Source organism: Maylandia zebra, linkage group LG15 (genome assembly GCF_041146795.1).
Source record: "Maylandia zebra isolate NMK-2024a linkage group LG15, Mzebra_GT3a, whole genome shotgun sequence".
Classification (NCBI taxonomy): Eukaryota; Metazoa; Chordata; class Actinopteri; order Cichliformes; family Cichlidae; genus Maylandia; species Maylandia zebra.
In genome coordinates, this window is record NC_135181.1 from 12,607,522 (window position 1) to 12,625,768 (window position 18,247).

At 41.7% G+C, this 18,247-nt stretch overlaps 4 non-coding genes and 4 pseudogenes across 4 annotated transcripts; all 8 read right to left on the bottom strand.

The window, feature by feature from the left end:
* Nucleotides 1–1,803: 1,803 nt before the first annotated feature.
* LOC112433140 (U2 spliceosomal RNA) lies at nt 1,804–2,026 on the bottom strand (annotated as a pseudogene).
* A 4,739-nt stretch (nt 2,027–6,765) lies between these two features.
* On the bottom strand, nt 6,766–6,956 carry LOC143412844 (U2 spliceosomal RNA). Its single transcript, XR_013093371.1, has one exon. It is a non-coding gene; the product is annotated as a U2 spliceosomal RNA (small nuclear RNA).
* An 18-nt stretch (nt 6,957–6,974) lies between these two features.
* On the bottom strand, nt 6,975–7,080 carry LOC143412842 (U2 spliceosomal RNA; annotated as a pseudogene).
* A 175-nt stretch (nt 7,081–7,255) lies between these two features.
* On the bottom strand, nt 7,256–7,338 carry trnal-uaa (transfer RNA leucine (anticodon UAA)). Its single transcript has one exon. It is a non-coding gene; the product is annotated as a tRNA-Leu (tRNA).
* An 847-nt stretch (nt 7,339–8,185) lies between these two features.
* LOC112433139 (U2 spliceosomal RNA) lies at nt 8,186–8,360 on the bottom strand (annotated as a pseudogene).
* A 6,209-nt stretch (nt 8,361–14,569) lies between these two features.
* Nucleotides 14,570–14,760, bottom strand: LOC112433847 (U2 spliceosomal RNA). Its single transcript, XR_003023731.2, has one exon. It is a non-coding gene; the product is annotated as a U2 spliceosomal RNA (small nuclear RNA).
* A 631-nt stretch (nt 14,761–15,391) lies between these two features.
* Nucleotides 15,392–15,474, bottom strand: trnal-uaa (transfer RNA leucine (anticodon UAA)). The gene has a single exon. It is a non-coding gene; the product is annotated as a tRNA-Leu (tRNA).
* An 849-nt stretch (nt 15,475–16,323) lies between these two features.
* Nucleotides 16,324–16,498, bottom strand: LOC143412838 (U2 spliceosomal RNA; annotated as a pseudogene).
* Between the last annotated feature and the right edge of the window lie 1,749 nt (nt 16,499–18,247).

Genomic DNA, 18,247 nt, shown 5'->3' on the forward strand with positions numbered 1-18,247 from the left:
TTTTTTATGTAGCTGACAGCTGGTAACTGTGCAGGGGCGGGTCTAGCAAAGTGTTGCCAGGGGGCCAGGTAGGGCATTAACAGGGAAAGGTGGGCACAAAGAAATACTTTTCTTTTTTATTCTCATTTAAAATATCTAGCTTTTATTAAATAATTATCTGAATCTTGTGAAGAAAGTTTTTATCTGACGTAAAATGTATGGAAATCATACATATACCAAAAAGACTGTACATCACTGTCACAACAGCATTTGTTTTCATTCAAAGGCTTTATGGCTTTAATACCTGGTGGGCCAATCTGTAGTGAAAATGCCCAATTTTTTGTCCCAGTCCAGCCCTGCAGGTTAATACTGGCAGTGTCACCATGCCAGCTGACTGCATTTCATCATCAGCCAGTGTTGTTCTCAATATTACCAAAGTAAGGCAGCATATAAAGTATTTACTTGCTTTCAGGTTTTATTCAAATGTTAGTCTTTTCAGTTGTTTCTCCACTTTTTTCCTGTTTCAAAATCAAACACCAGTTTGTGAGAAGATTATCTTCTTTTTTTTTTTTAACAGGCATTGGTTTTGCATTGGAATTGGCTAATTTGCCAATTGTATGTTAAAAATGTTCGTATTTTAATATTCAAAAATGTTTTTGCCCAAAACACATGTGCACTACATGTCAGTAAAAATACTATGCAAATATTGATGTCCTTGAATGCTGAATAAACACTGACTGATTGTATCTCTTGTACTTAATCAACACAGTATCTAAACACTTTGCACCGTAGTGGTTAAAATCTCATTCTAATAAGGTTACGGTTATTAGGTTTACAGGGTTATTGAATTATGGTGAACGGTTGGTAGAATTGTTTTTAACATTATCTGCCAATTACATCTGCCACCCTTCTCCAAATCTGTGCCCCTACCTGGCCCCCCCAACAAAAATTTTCTAGACACGCCACTGCATCCTGGTGCATATATATTGTGCATGCGTGTTCCTTTAGGAAACAGGAAGATTGGTAGGAGAAAGAAACGTATTAATCTTGTTTGTTAGGATCATAGCCATAAATGGAGGACTCTTATAAAGTCCATGGATTTTCATTCACACATATTACATGAGGTATCTACTCTTTACACACTAAGGATCCACACTACCAGGGCTACGGCACACAGCTGTTTTATAAATCATCAAAACCAATACTATCCTAAGATTTATTATATGCAAAAATGATCTGTTCCAAAATGTTTTCATGTAATCCTGAAAACAGAAAAACAATCTTCTGCACTATTAACCATCCACAAATGGAAACAACAGACAATACAGGTGATTTTAGCTAAAAAGCCAAGAAAAAATTGTGTGGTGTTTTTTTTTTCAAACGATGTAATTTACAGCCACAGAGGACAGAAAGCTGCAGTATGTAGAGAAAGAGAAGAGTTAAACCTATAATCAACATGAGTCCTTGTAGATGGCAGCCTCCGGTTTTTAAAGACTTCTATTGGTCTCTAGTGGACAACAGAGGTAACTGCAGGATTCGAGCCAGAATAGTGTAACTGCAGTTCAAAACGACATATTTTTTTGATTTCCCATAGAAAGTGTGTGTCCAGCCACGTGTCAGTCCAAGTGGCAGGATTTAGTAATTCTGGTAATAGTTAAATGTAACTCATTCACAAATATTAAGTCGCAACATTTCAGTCTGACTAACCTTGGAAGATTACACGAAGACAATGTCCACATATGCAGACGCACGCATATATCTAGCGTATAAGAAATTTCTTTGCACAAACTGTTGAGTCAAATGACATTTGTTTTTCACAGCTTCAGGGGGTGCACCGTTCCTAGAAATACTGCAATACCAGGTCGATGCGTGGAGTGGACGGAGCAAGCCCCTATTCCATCTCCCTGCTCCAAAAGTCAATTTAATATATGGTCCCCGGGTAGGGGACGTATCAGATATTAAACTGATAAGAACAGATTTTTTTTTTTTTTTTTTTTTTTTTCACAACATTTACATTTCTTCATTTCTTTCCATCCCAAAGAGCATTCTCCCGAGCTAAATCCGATTTCCAACACACGAAGCAAAGAACATTTCGATAAACAATAACAACCAACACATACCTACTATCTCGCTCCCTGTCACTTACCACCTTCTTTTGGGTGGGTTTAAGAAAAAAGCTTTCCACCTATCCTTAATTGTGTCACTTCCCCACTTTTCTAGTTCGTGCCAATATATACCTTCAAATTCTTTCTCTATTGCCTTAACTGTTCCAATTTCTCCCCATTTATACACCCCCGTTATGAAACCCTGTCTTGCTTTCCATAATTTAAGCTTTACAATTGATAACAGCATACAAAGTACTTTATATTGCTCTTTTCCCACTCCCTTAACCCCGAACGAGGTGATTTCATCATATGTCACGTTTTCCAAGCACTTATAATTCCCTTTTACCCCGTCCCACACCTTTTTTGCATATTCACATCCCCATAATACATGTTCAATCGTTTCATCTTCCTTACAATTTTCCCTTGGACAAACTTTTTGTTTCCCCAAATCGTGGGCATACATTGTGACTCTTACTGGTAGTCTTCTATGCAGGTGCAACCAATTAAAATCCTTTAATCCGTTCTTAAAACTCTTATCCTGAGCCCGTTCCCACACTTCTGAGCTCACCATTACTAAGTTGACATTAGATTTCTGTACCAATTTTTTGTATAGTAGCTTGTGATTTACAATTGTATCCACCTCATTACATTCCGTATGTCTCCTCCCCCACTTTACCATTCGCTGGAAATACTCCGGCCTAGTCTCCGCTTTAGGGCCTTTGTTGTCCCACCCTATTAAGAACCGATATGGTATCGACAACCAGAACCATAACAGGATTTGACATTTGTGCATATATGTCTTTTTCAATAGTGTACAAACACTTGCATAGAATATTGCATCCAACTTCAATGGGACGTTTGTCACCCCCTTCCCACCATCTGCTATTTCTTGGTACATTTGCACCCTTTTTACGTATTCATAACCCCCCCATATGAATTTAAATATCCCCCTCATTAATTGAGCTCTATACTTTTGCGGCATCGGAAAAACATAGGCCAAGTGTAGCAACTTTGGCAACACCTCAGCCTTTATGACCAACGCTTTCCCTGAGATTGAGAGTTTTCTTGTTTTCCATAATCCCAAATTTCTATCTACTGCAGTCATCTTCTTTTTCCAGTTGCATAAGGCGTCCCCCTCCTTGTTCCCAAAAGAAATTCCTAATATGTCCATAGCACCTTCACACAACATAAAATCACAAATGTTATCCTTTCTCCCTTCCCACTTCCCAAGATATTTATACATCGTCTTCTCTTTGTTTATTTTCGATCCTGTTGCTTTTTCGTAATCATTTAAGATTTCTATCACTCCCCTTAAACTTTCGTCGTCTGCCAGGTATAATATCGTATCGTCCGCGTATTGAGATATTTTTAAGCTCTCGCCCCGTGGCAGCGTTATCCCCTTTACGACTAGACTCTCCCTTATTGCACAAGCCAGGGGTTCAGCGTAAAGCACGAAGAGCACCACCGATAGTGGACACCCTTGCCTCAATCCTCTTGTTTGTTGTACTTTGTCCGTAAGGTAACCATTAATTTTTATTTTTGAATTTATGCCCTTATATAGGACTTTTACCCATTTTGTAAAAACCCCTCCTAGGCCCAATCCGTCCATTACCTTCCACAAAAAAGCGTGGTCTACTCTATCAAACGCTTTTTGCTGGTCCAAACTAATGCATATTGCCGCTATGTTTCTCTCCTTTACATATGTGAGTACATCCCTATGTAGATGTAAGTTCCATGTGATCTGCCTCCCCTGTACCCCGCAAGTTTGATCCATCTCTACTATGTGCGACATGACTCCTGCTAGCCTGTTTGCCAAAATCTTACTCAAGATTTTATAGTCCACGCACAACATAGTTAATGGTCTATAATTGTCTAGATGGTTTGGATTTCCTTTCTTAAGCAGTATGGACACCACTCCCGTTTTCATACTATCTGACATCTCTTCTCCCTCCACGATTTCCTTAAAAACCCCTATAAGGTGTATCCCCACCATATCCCAGAAAGCCACATAAAATTCTTTTGTTAGGCCGTCTATACCAGGCACCTTATTAGCCTTCATTGCCTTTATCACATTGTGTGCCTCTTCTACTGTCAATTCCCCCCCCAACTTGCCTCTTTCATCTTCCGGTAACCTTCTCTTTAGGGAACTTATAAAAAACTCCCCCTTTCCCTCATCCAAGTTCTCCTTCTTGAACAATTCTCCATAATATTCTTTCACCATTTTTAACATGTTTTCCTTCCCCCTAATCACATTTCCATCCTTCTCCAATTTCCTTATAACCCCCCTCTTATCTCTTATCTTCATCTTTCTGAAAAAATATGAGGAGCATTTCTCATTTTCCTCATACTCTTCCTGCTTTAGTTTATATATTACAGCCCTTGCTTTCCTCTCGAGCAATTCTTCCTGTCTTATTTTTAAATTTTCCAAATACCCTTCCTTTATTTTTTCCTTTCCCTTATTTTGCGTAACATAAATATGTTCTATCTCTTTTTGTATTATGTCAAACTCCTTCTTTCTAAACTTTGCTCTCTCTGAGCAATAATCGACCGTGAACTTTTTTATTTTTTTCTTTATGTCCTCCCACCAAAACACAACATTGCTGTATAAGCTTTTCATCTCTACCCATAAAGGGAAGATTTTTATAAAACCTTCCCTATAGGATTTTTCAGCAAGCACATCATTGTTAAACTTCCAGTACCCTTTTCCAAAGTCAGGCCCTTCTATCTCAAGCTCCACATCCACAGCTTGGTGGTCTGTAAAAAGAGCCGGTATAGTTTTTCCGTTTATTATTTTACACTTTTTTCCTACAAGAATATAATCTAGCCTACTTTTCGCCCCCCTTGAGTTCTTCCATGTGTACCCCACCTGCTTTCCCTGTAGTTTCCCCATTACATCTATTAATTCATATTTTTTAATAAAGGTCTTAAAGGGGAGGGAGCACTTTTCCTTTTCCAGAGAGCAGTTAAAGTCCCCTCCCACAATAATGTCCTTTTTAGTCAAGAAACAGGTGTCCAATTTTTGGAAGAGGTCCCTACGTAGCCCGTGCTCCACCTGTGCGTACACATTTATTATCCGGCATTGGGTCCCATTTTTTTCAACATCCACCACCATTACCCTTCCTTGTATTACCGTATAGCTCTCCATTATCCGAATACCTTTATTCCCACATAACACCCCGACTCCAGTCCCATGTACCCCCCCGATGCTCCAAGAGGCTTCCCCTCCCCTCCATTCCTCAGTAAACACAACAACATCCCCCTCATCCTTTAGATGGGCTTCTTGTACCAAACAAATATCAAAATTATAACATAGTAAAAATTCGTAGACCATTTTCCTCTTTCGGGCGTTTTTTAGCCCCCTAACATTCAAAGTAATTATTCGTATTTTCCCCATACCATAAACAGAAGGGCAAGTAGAGCACTAAGAGCAGGATTAAACAAAAAAAGAATGAGAAAAAAATGAAAAAAAGAAGAAAAAAACAAAGAAAAAGGGTTGCGATAAGTCACTTGATAAATTTTTGCTCTTCTCCCATAGTCTTTATCTATCCATGTTAACATGTAACAATAAGTTTTTTATAAAGGAGTCCTCTGACTTTTCTTCACTCTCACCTTCCTCTTCCATGTCCCCGTCACTTGTCACGTCACTTAACGGGGTATGCATACACTCAGTCTGTGTTCCTCTCCATACATACCCCTCCACGTTCCCACCTTCCTCCAAAACCTCCTCCCTGACTTCCTGGTCTCTTGTCTTAACCTCTTCCGAGGAGGTGGCCGGGCTCACCTTTCTCCTCCTCTTTGCAGATTTTCTCCGTGGCTTTGCGACCACTTCCCACAATTGGGGATCCTCCCCCTGCTTCTCTTTCTCACCGTCTTGCTCGGGACTCCTCTCCCCCTTCTCCTCTCGCCGCTCCGTCCCCTCCTCCGCGCTCCCCGCTTTATCCTCGTTAGCCTGATTTCCAGCAGCTTGTGGCGGCTCCTGTGGCCTTTCTCCGGCGTCAGAGTCTATTTCCACTTCGCTGCGATCTTCCTCAACGAGTCCAGTCTTCACCACGGCCGAATATGGCCGGGGCTTAGTGCAGTCTCTCGCCATATGTGCGTCTGAGTCACATAGGTGGCATCTTCTGGGCTCCTTACAGTCCTTTGTTATATGACCAAGCTTGCCACAACTCCTACACCTCACCTGGTCACATTTGTCCGCGTTATGTCCAGTACTTCCGCATTTCCTACATGCTTGAGGCTGCCCTGCATAAACTAGGAAGCCTCTATCCGCTCCAATGGAAAATACTGCGGGCGGATGGCAATATCCATCCTCGCTGTCCATATCCGCATTCAATTTGATGCGAAATTGTCTCTTTCCAGTCCATAGGCCGAGGCCGTCCTTTATTTTCCGTACTCCTGGGAGGACAGTAACGTATCTCCCCAGGAAGTACTTGATAGTCTCTTCCGTGACCCAAGGATTATACATATGTATCGTTAAAATTCTATAATCGTTCCGATACAAAGGGGTCACCGTATATTTCCGCAGTTCCTCATCTTCTTCCACGATACTCTTCTTTCTCACTTCTTCCGCATACTCTCCAGTACAAAAGGTCACATCATAGTGTTTGCTTGCAGCACTCTGTTGAAGGCGGAAGATCTCCTCCGGCTGTATCTTTAGGGCTTCAAAAAGGATTCTTCGTCCGAAGGTTATTCTGTCATGAAATTGCGTTTCTTTCTCCATAAGTTCGAATCTCAGCGTATTTCTTGTTCCATACGTCCATGCGTTCCTCTCAGAGAAATTGGCCGACGATGCCGCCATCCTTCATTGCTTCTCGCCCAAACTGATAAGAACAGATACTACACTTGATCTTAGCCAAAAGGCCGAGAAGCGATTTATCATCAACTGATAAGAACAGATACTACACTTGATCTTAGCCAAAAGGCCGAGAAGCGATTTATCATCAACTGATAAGAACAGATACTACACTTGATCTTAGCCAAAAGGCCGAGAAGCGATACCCATATATCGCACGACAGAAACGACTCATTCTGCTCATTTGTCTTTCATCCCAGCTTTTTTGGGGGTGACTGGGTGGGGGGATATTGCTCACAGCAAATTCCTAAAAACTCCTATTGATCATTGTTGCTCCCATAGATACATTTCAGTTTACCAGTCATGAGGCTCCAAATTATACCAGGAGTGGGGTTTGAACCCACGAGAGGATGCGCTCATTGGAGCTTAAGTCCAACGCCTTAACCACTCGGCCATCCTGGTGCATATATATTGTGCATGCGTGTTCCTTTAGGAAACAGGAAGATTGCTAGGAGAAAGAAACGTATTAATCTTGTTTGTTAGGATCATAGCCATAAATGGAGGACTCTTATAAAGTCCATGGATTTTCATTCACACATATTACATGAGGTATCTACTCTTTACACACTAAGGATCCACACTACCAGGGCTACGGCACACAGCTGTTTTATAAATCATCAAAACCAATACTATCCTAAGATTTATTATATACAAAAATGATCTGTTCCAAAATGTTTTCATGTAATCCTGAAAACAGAAAAACAATCTTCTGCACTATTAACCATCCACAAATGGAAACAACAGACAATACAGGTGATTTTAGCTAAAAAGCCAAGAAAAAATTGTGTGGTGTTTTTTTTTTCAAACGATGTAATTTACAGCCACAGAGGACAGAAAGCTGCAGTATGTAGAGAAAGAGAAGAGTTAAACCTATAATCAACATGAGTCCTTGTAGATGGCAGCCTCCGGTTTTTAAAGACTTCTATTGGTCTCTAGTGGACAACAGAGGTAACTGCAGGATTCGAGCCAGAATAGTGTAACTGCAGTTCAAAACGACATATTTTTTTGATTTCCCATAGAAAGTGTGTGTCCAGCCACGTGTCAGTCCAAGTGGCAGGATTTAGTAATTCTGGTAATAGTTAAATGTAAGTCATTCACAAATATTAAGTCGCAAGATTTCAGTCTGACTAACCTTGGAAGATTACACGAAGACAATGTCCACATATGCAGACGCACGCATATATCTAGCGTATAAGAAATTTCTTTGCACAAACTGTTGAGTCAAATGACATTTGTTTTTCACAGCTTCAGGGGGTGCACCGTTCCTAGAAATACTGCAATACCAGGTCGATGCGTGGAGTGGACGGAGCAAGCCCCTATTCCATGTCCCTGCTCCAAAAATCAATTTAATATATGGTCCCCGGGTAGGGGACGTATCAGATATTAAACTGATAAGAACAGATTTTTTCTTTTGGAAAAATTTTTTTATTGATACTCAGACATATAACAACATCATCATCATCTCATTTATTTTCATAAGCCCACCCCATTTAAAAGGATTACTTCTTTATTATCTCCCATCCCCTTTTAAAATACAACAGGAAAACAAATATTTAAATGTTTTTTCCTTTTTTTTTTTTTTTTTTTCATAGAGAATTTAAATTATTTAAAAAAAACCATCCCATCCCTTCACAAGCTTCCGGTGCTCGGAGGGGACTCTCCCCAACTTGCTCCTTCCACACCGACCTCTCCCGGAGAGCCAGGCTGTTGCTGCTTAGACCTTTCTATGTGCGAACCCGGCTCCTCCATCCGAATGGGCACAGAGGCGATTCTTCTTTGCGGCTGCTCTCTCAACTTAGTATTTCTGGCACAGATCTCTTTTACTGTTGCTGTTGCCATTCGGAGAGCAGCCACGGGGGGGATCTGCGTGTGCTTGCTCACCAACAAGTTTCTGGAGGTCCAAATGGCGTCTTTTATAGCAGCAAGGGCGAGCCACTGCTTTTCAAAGCCTTTTCTTTGCGTTTTCACTCCTTGGCTCACCCCATAGAGGATTAGGTTTGCTGTCAGGACCTCCCTTGCTGGTAAGTACGGGAAATTTAAGGAGCCGGCCATGTCCCACAGGTCTATAGCAGCACTGCACTCCCAGAGCAGGTGCCTCACCGTCTCAGGCGCGCCACAACCCGGTCGGGGACACATTTCTGTTGTCGACATTCCTCTGGAGTGCATGACAGCCCTGACTGGGAGAATCTCATGAGCCACCATCCAGGACACATCCTGGAGCCTGTTAGAAAGGACGGGATGGTTTGTCAGACGCCACACTTCTATGGCCTCTCCAATAGGGAGGCCTCTGACTGGGACCACCTCTCCCCTCTCCTGCACAACTGAAATGAGAGAATGATGTTTTGTTAAAATGTCCAAACTCTGATCTTCCAATTTAAAGGAGGTTAAAAAGGATTTCAGCTCTACATAGGCTTCAGGAACATCAAAGGAGACGGGGACTCTAAGATCTACTGGCAGGATTTTCTTTTGTCTTAGGTAGCTACCTAACCAAAATCTAACCCATGCCTGTGTCAGAGGATTACTATTAGGACTCGTAGCCTGTCTCATATGGCTACTTGTATAGAGGCTTCCCATGAATAAATACAGATCTGGGACTCCTTTGCCACCATCTTCCTTTAATTTCTTCATTATCCCTCTTTTAAGTCTCTCCCATTTGGAGTCCCATAGAAAGTAAAAGATGGCTCGTTCTAGTTTTAACAATACGTCCTTTGGTGGCAAAAAGACTGCGCTGACTAAAAGAAGCAAGGGTAAAATCACTGCCTTAATTACTAAAACCTTCCCTCCAAGAGTCAGCTTTCTCAGTCTCCATAGGCCTAATCGTTGATTCACTTTTCCTATCATTCCCGGCCAATTTGCCTTTCCTCCACCATCCTTATCAAATCTAACCCCTAAAATTTTTTGGTCGGTTTGTGTCACATTTATTCCAAGTCCAGTCAATTCTATAGTCTCCCATGGCCCGTAGAATTGTACCTGAGTCTTGCCCCTGTTGAGTCTAGAGGCCGAAGCCCTTCCGAACCAGTCCGTAACTTCAAAAGTCCTTCTCATCGAGGATATGTCTGTACACAGGATGCTAATATCATCCATGTACAGTACACACTTTGCCACCTGCCCCCCACTCCCAGGTATGTTCATCCCGTTTATACTCTTATCTTTCCTCAAAATTTGTGCCAGGGGTTCAATACAAATAACATATAAAAGAGCGGACAGGGGACATCCCTGTCGTAAACCACAGTTCACCTGAACTGCATTCGTCAGGGTCCCATTCATGACAAATCTGCTCTTTATATCTGTGTACAACAACTTTACCCAGGATATAAGCCTTTCTGGGAAACCCATCTTCTGCAAAACTTTAAAAAGGTACCGGTGAGATATTCTATCGAAGGCTTTTTCAAAGTCTAAATTCAAAACAATCAGTCGCTTGTTTCTCTTTCGAGCAAAACAAATCGTGTCTCTAATCAACACCAGACTATCCGTGATCTTCCTGCCCTTTACAGTACATGCTTGGTCTTGGTGGATTATCTGGTCCAAAACCGGTCTTGTCCTTTCTGCTAGAAGCTTGCTGAATAATTTACAGTCACAGTTTAAAAGCGTAATCGGTCTCCAATTTTCCAAGAGAGTTTTATCCTTCCCTTTATGAACGAGTGTGACTAAACCCATTCTAAAACTTTCAGGCAGCTTATCTAATTCACTAAAATCTGTAAAAATTGAAAGTAAATCAGTAGCTAAAATATCCCAAAATGTCAGATAAAACTCAATCGGCAGGCCATCTAAACCAGGGGATTTTCCAGTTTTAAAACTCTTAAGACACTGACCTAACTCGGCTGTAGTAAAAGGTTGACTTAACATATCACTAGACTCAACAATCTTATCAATATATTCCAGGGTTTGCTCAATGACTCTTTCCTCCACATTTTTCTCCCCATACAGGTTTTCATAATATTCTTCAATCACTTTTATTATACCTTCAGTACTCACTACTTTTTCTCCAGCTCTGTTTCTTAGCTGAGAGACAGAGCCAGGTTTGTTCATAATTTTTTTGAAAAAGTATCTCGTACATTTTTCTCCCTCCTCTCTCGCTCTCTCTCTACTCCTTAGTATGACTCCCATACTTTTATCATTTGCTATTTTCTGCATTTCTTTTTTAACCTCTCTAATTTCTTCGTAGAAGTGTAAACCCCACCTATTTAAGAGATGGTACCTCTGTAACCTTTTCTGTAGTCCTCTCATACACCTGTCTTTTGCGGCCTTCTTTCTCTTTCCTGCTTGTTTAAAAAAGGACCGAGTCCTACACTTCACCATTTCCCACCATGAGACACGTGTTGCATAGAAATCCTGGAGAGTCTGCCATTCAGTATACCTCTCCTTATACTGTCTGAGCAGATCCTGATCCTCCAGTAGGGAGCAGTTTAACCTCCACACTCCCCTCCCCATTGTTATATCTAGTTCAAGGGAAATTTTAACAGTTAACATCAGATGGTCAGAAAAAAAGACGGGCATCAAAGTGGCCTCTACTGGTGAAAAGTCTCTAACAAAGATATAATCAATTCTAGAGGCCCTGTCACCATTTCCACTATACCAAGTAAAACCCTCCTCCATTGGATGAACCGTTGGAAAACAATCTATCAATTTAAAGTCTCTGACTAAACCTTGTAGTAAAAGTGACGTCTTATCAATCTTCACATCTTGTGTGGCTCTTTTTCTATCTTTCCTGTTTAAAATACAGTTAAAATCCCCTCCAAACACTAAAGGCGCTTTTCCCAACAAGTGGGGTTGCAAAGCCTCTAAAAGATCATATCTTTCGTGTTTGTCATTTGGGCCATAAATGTTCAAGAGCTTAAATTCCTTTTCCATATAAATAAGGTTAACAACAAGTGCTCTTCCATCACTTACTACAGTACTTCCCTTCACCGACACCAGAGGGTTTTTCACCAATATGGCTACTCCATCATTTTTATTTTCATTTGATCCACTCCAGATGGACATTTGTGGCCACATATCCTGCCACTGACCATATGCTTTTAGGAAAGGTATAGCACATTCCTGTATTAAAATAACATCTGATGTTACACTATTCAAGAAGGATAGAACACTTTGGGCTCTTACTTTAGACCTAACACTCCTGACATTTATGGATGAGAAGGTCAGAGCCATGAAGATTAATACAGAACACAAGCTAGTCATTATGAAACTAAGGAAAGATTGTTCTCTTCAAAGGCTCAACCCAAACTTTGGGGGGGCATACCATCAATTTATTTCTTGTGAGTGTAACTCTTCCTTCACCTCTCCGGGTTCCGAAGGGGGGACTGCCACTCTATTCCCTTTTCGTACTCTAGGTGACGGCCTTTGTCGCAGAGCTGCATTTACCATCCGCTCCTTTGGCGTTGACTGCAGAACTATGTTAAGGAAGGAAACCTCATTTGGTGAGTCAGAGGGGAAGACCCTGGAGTCCTCCCCTGAGGAACTCCCTGAAGGTGTTTCATGCCTCCCTCTCTTTCCTGAAACAATTGTCCCAGAAGACAGTTCTGCTGCAGTCCTCTTTGCCACCTGTGAATCAGGAAGGCCAGGGGGGACAGGGGGGGCAGGGGGGGGCTGCCCTTGAGCATTTTCACTTTCACCACTTACTCCTTTCTGAACTCCACTCTCCTCCTGCCCTCTCTCCCCCTCCTCTGAGGGTTCTGGTTGGGCAGGTCTTCCATGCTCCTCCCCTTTTCCCTCCTCCTCCTGTTCCTCCCCTCCGTCTTCAGGTGCTGGGAACTGATTTAAAATATCTGTCCCAGCTGCATCAATCAAGACATCCTCGTTTACCATTGCAATCAGGTTTCCCTCATTAATCTGGTTTCCTTTTTTAAGTTTATTTGCAAAGGACCGCGGACAGTCCCTAAAGAGGTGACCTTCCCCTCCACACAAGTTACACTTACGGTCATTTTTACAATCAGCATACGTATGCCCTTTCTCTTTACATTTCCCACAGATGATTTCCTCGCATGCCTCTATCAAATGCCCATGCTCCCCACACCTCCGGCAGAGCTTTGGTTGGCCCTGGTAATGGATATAGCCTCTATTATCTCCCAAAACTATCATGGACGGGAGATGTTTTAAACCCCGGAACCCTTGGGGATCTTCCCATTGCTGTATTGGTACTTTCCATACACAATTCCATATTCCATCCACATCTCTCACCTTCCTCGGCTGACCCTTCACCGTACAATATCTCCCCAACCACACACAAATGTCTTGGGCATTCACCGTTTCATTAAACATTTTAACTATTACTGTTTTCATAGTATTGTCTGTCAGTTTCTCCACATTGAAAATTTCAAATTGTGGTCTCAAATTTTCGAATCTTCTCCAAAACTCTTCCAACAATTCGCTTGAGCTGAAACTTACATCAAAACCCCTGTTAAAAGGGAGGGTCAAAATGCAATTCAAGTCATTTGGTGAAAATCCCAACACCTGTTGAATCAATTTCCTGGAGAAATCCAGCCTGGACATCTTTGGCACTTCTCCAACATTTTCAATTAAACTGAAGCGCACACAGAGATGCCTCCGCATACTGGCATACCCAGCCATTGCGGAGGCACCAAAGGTTTAGAAAAAACACCTGCTACAAACACACAACAGAAGATTAAAAAGGAAACGTTTTCAATACAAACAAATAATTTCTATAAAAAACCACGTACCTTTGCGCTGCAATAAATAACCAAGGTTTCACCGCCCAGACACCCAAAGGAGAGGGTCGCAGTCCTAGCCTAAGACCAAGAATCAACCACTCGGTCATCCTGGTGCATATATATTGTGCATGCGTGTTCCTTTAGGAAACAGGAAGATTGGTAGGAGAAAGAAACGTATTAATCTTGTTTGTTAGGATCATAGCCATAAATGGAGGACTCTTATAAAGTCCATGGATTTTCATTCACACATATTACATGAGGTATCTACTCTTTACACACTAAGGATCCACACTACCAGGGCTACGGCACACAGCTGTTTTATAAATCATCAAAACCAATACTATCCTAAGATTTATTATATACAAAAATGATCTGTTCCAAAATGTTTTCATGTAATCCTGAAAACAGAAAAACAATCTTCTGCACTATTAACCATCCACAAATGGAAACAACAGACAATACAGGTGATTTTAGCTAAAAAGCCAAGAAAAAATTGTGTGTGTGTTTTTTTTTTTCAAACGATGTCATTTACAGCCACAGAGGACAGAAAGCTGCAGTATGTAGAGAAAGAGAAGAGTTAAACCTATAATCAACATGAGTCCTTGTAGATGGCAGCCTCCGGTTTTTAAAGACTTCTATTGGTCTCTAGTGGACAACAGAGGTAACTGCAGGATTCGAGCCAGAATAGTGTAACTGCAGTTCAAAACGACATATTTTTTTGATTTCCCATAGAAAGTGTGTGTCCAGCCACGTGTCAGTCCAAGTGGCAGGATTTAGTAATTCTGGTAATAGTTAAATGTAAGTCATTCACAAATATTAAGTCGCAAGATTTCAGTCTGACTAACCTTGGAAGATTACACGAAGACAATGTCCAGATATGCAGACGCACGCATATATCTAGCGTATAAGAAATTTCTTTGCACAAACTGTTGAGTCAAATGCCATTTGTTTTTCACAGCTTCAGGGGGTGCACCGTTCCTAGAAATACTGCAATACCAGGTCGACGCGTGGAGTGGACGGAGCAAGCCCCTATTCCATCTCCCTGCTCCAAAAATCAATTTAATATATGGTCCCCGGGTAGGGGACGTATCAGATATTAAACTGATAAGAACAGATACTACACTTGATCTTAGCCAAAAGGCCGAGAAGCGATACCCACATATCGCACGACAGAAACGACTCATTCTGCTTACTGCAACTCTAACTCATGGTTACAATGAAGAACACAGTCGCCTTCTAACAAATGGTAGAGGTCGATGTTTTACTGACGTTTTACCTCCGAAACATCACAATATAACTATGGTCGGCATGTTTCAGTTTTTAAACGGCGCCACATATATGACGACACTTTAGTTTCTGAAACGCCGGTCAGCGCATGCCGGTTAATGAGATTCAAAATCACGTGGTCGCCTGCAGTCCAATCAGCGGTCGTTGAGACGGAGCGTCTTCAATTCATTTTTATAACTTTCTTGGCGTTATAATTGTTTTCATAATATGATAATTACATACTGTTAAATTTTTAATGTTTCTCCTCCCGGTAACTGTATTCCTGTTATGTCTGGGCTTTCCCTAATTGCACAAGCCAACGGTTCTACATATAACATGTACAGTAAGACTGAGAGGGGGCGACCTTGGCACAGACCTCTCATTTGTCTTTCATCCCAGCTTTTTTGGGGATGACTGGGTGGGGGGATATTGCTCACAGCAAATTCCTAAAAACTCCTATTGATCATTGTTGCTCCCATAGATACATTTCAGTTTACCAGTCATGAGGCTCCAAATTATACCAGGAGTGGGGTTTGAACCTACGAGAGCATGCGCTCATTGGAGCTTAAGTCCAACGCCTTAACCACTCGGCCATCCTGGTGCATATATATTGTGCATGCGTGTTCCTTTAGGAAACAGGAAGATTGGTAGGAGAAAGAAACGTATTAATCTTGTTTGTTAGGATCATAGCCATAAATGGAGGACTCTTATAAAGTCCATGGATTTTCATTCACACATATTACATGAGGTATCTACTCTTTACACACTAAGGATCCACACTACCAGGGCTACGGCACACAGCTGTTTTATAAATCATCAAAACCAATACTATCCTAAGATTTATTATATACAAAAATGATCTGTTCCAAAATGTTTTCATGTAATCCTGAAAACAGAAAAACAATCTTCTGCACTATTAACCATCCACAAATGGAAACAACAGACAATACAGGTGATTTTAGCTAAAAAGCCAAGAAAAAATTGTGTGGGGTTTTTTTTTTTTCAAACGATGTAATTTACAGCCACAGAGGACAGAAAGCTGCAGTATGTAGAGAAAGAGAAGAGTTAAACCTATAATCAACATGAGTCCTTGTAGATGGCAGCCTCCGGTTTTTAAAGACTTCTATTGGTCTCTAGTGGACAACAGAGGTAACTGCAGGATTCGAGCCAGAATAGTGTAACTGCAGTTCAAAACGACATATTTTTTTGATTTCCCATAGAAAGTGTGTGTCCAGCCACGTGTCAGTCCAAGTGGCAGGATTTAGTAATTCTGGTAATAGTTAAATGTAACTCATTCACAAATATTAAGTTGCAACATTTCAGTCTGACTAACCTTGGAAGATTACACGAAGACAATGTCCACATATGCAGACGCACGCATATATCTAGCGTATAAGAAATTTCTTTGCACAAACGGTTGAGTCAAATGCCATTTGTTTTTCACAGCTTCAGGGGGTGCACCGTTCCTAGAAATACTGCAATACCAGGTCGATGCGTGGAGTGGACGGCGCAAGCCCCTATTCCATCTCACTGCTCCAAAAATCAATTTAATATATGGTCCCCGGGTAGGGGACGTATCAGATATTAAACTGATAAGAACAGATTTTTTCTTTTGGAAAAATTTTTATTGATACTCAGACATATAACAACATCATCATCATCTCATTTATTTTCATAAGCCCACCACATTTAAAAGGATTACTTCTTTATTATCTCCCATCCCCTTTTAAAATACAACAGGAAAACAAATATTTAAATGTTTTTTCCTTCTTTTTTTTTTTTTTTTTCATAGAGAATTTAAATTATTTAAAAAAAACCATCCCATCCCTTCACAAGCTTCCGGTGCTCAGAGGGGACTCTCCCCAACTTGCTCCTTCCACACCGACCTCTCCCGGAGAGCCAGGCTGTTGCTGCTTAGACCTTTCTATGTGCGAACCCGGCTCCTCCATCCGAATGGGCACAGAGGCGATTCTTCTTTGCGGCTGCTCTCTCAACTTAGTATTTCTGGCACAGATCTCTTTTACTGTTGCTGTTGCCATTCGGAGAGCAGCCACGGGGGGGATCTGCGTGTGCTTGCTCACCAACAAGTTTCTGGAGGTCCAAATGGCGTCTTTTATAGCAGCAAGGGCGAGCCACTGCTTTTCAAAGCCTTTTCTTTGCGTTTTCACTCCTTGGCTCACCCCATAGAGGATTAGGTTTGCTGTCAGGACCTCCCTTGCTGGTAAGTACGGGAAATTTAAGGAGCCGGCCATGTCCCACAGGTCTATAGCAGCACTGCACTCCCAGAGTAGGTGCCTCACCGTCTCAGGCGCGCCACAACCCGGTCGGGGACACATTTCTGTTGTCGACATTCCTCTGGAGTGCATGACAGCCCTGACTGGGAGAATCTCATGAGCCACCATCCAGGACACATCCTGGAGCCTGTTAGAAAGGACGGGATGGTTTGTCAGACGCCACACTTCTATGGCCTCTCCAATAGGGAGGCCTCTGACTGGGACCACCTCTCCCCTCTCCTGCACAACTGAAATGAGAGAATGATGTTTTGTTAAAATGTCCAAACTCTGATCTTCCAATTTAAAGGAGGTTAAAAAGGATTTCAGCTCTACATAGGCTTCAGGAACATCAAAGGAGACGGGGACTCTAAGATCTACTGGCAGGATTTTCTTTTGTCTTAGGTAGCTACCTAACCAAAATCTAACCCATGCCTGTGTCAGAGGATTACTATTAGGACTCGTAGCCTGTCTCATATGGCTACTTGTATAGAGGCTTCCCATGAATAAATACAGATCTGGGACTCCTTTGCCACCATCTTCCTTTAATTTCTTCATTATCCCTCTTTTAAGTCTCTCCCATTTGGAGTCCCATAGAAAGTAAAAGATGGCTCGTTCTAGTTTTAACAATACGTCCTTTGGTGGCAAAAAGACTGCGCTGACTAAAAGAAGCAAGGGTAAAATCACTGCCTTAATTACTAAAACCTTCCCTCCAAGAGTCAGCTTTCTCAGTCTCCATAGGCCTAATCGTTGATTCACTTTTCCTATCATTCCCGGCCAATTTGCCTTTCCTCCACCATCCTTATCAAATCTAACCCCTAAAATTTTTTGGTCGGTTTGTGTCACATTTATTCCAAGTCCAGTCAATTCTATAGTCTCCCATGGCCCGTAGAATTGTACCTGAGTCTTGCCCCTGTTGAGTCTAGAGGCCGAAGCCCTTCCGAACCAGTCCGTAACTTCAAAAGTCCTTCTCATCGAGGATATGTCTGTACACAGGATGCTAATATCATCCATGTACAGTACACACTTTGCCACCTGCCCCCCACTCCCAGGTATGTTCATCCCGTTTATACTCTTATCTTTCCTCAAAATTTGTGCCAGGGG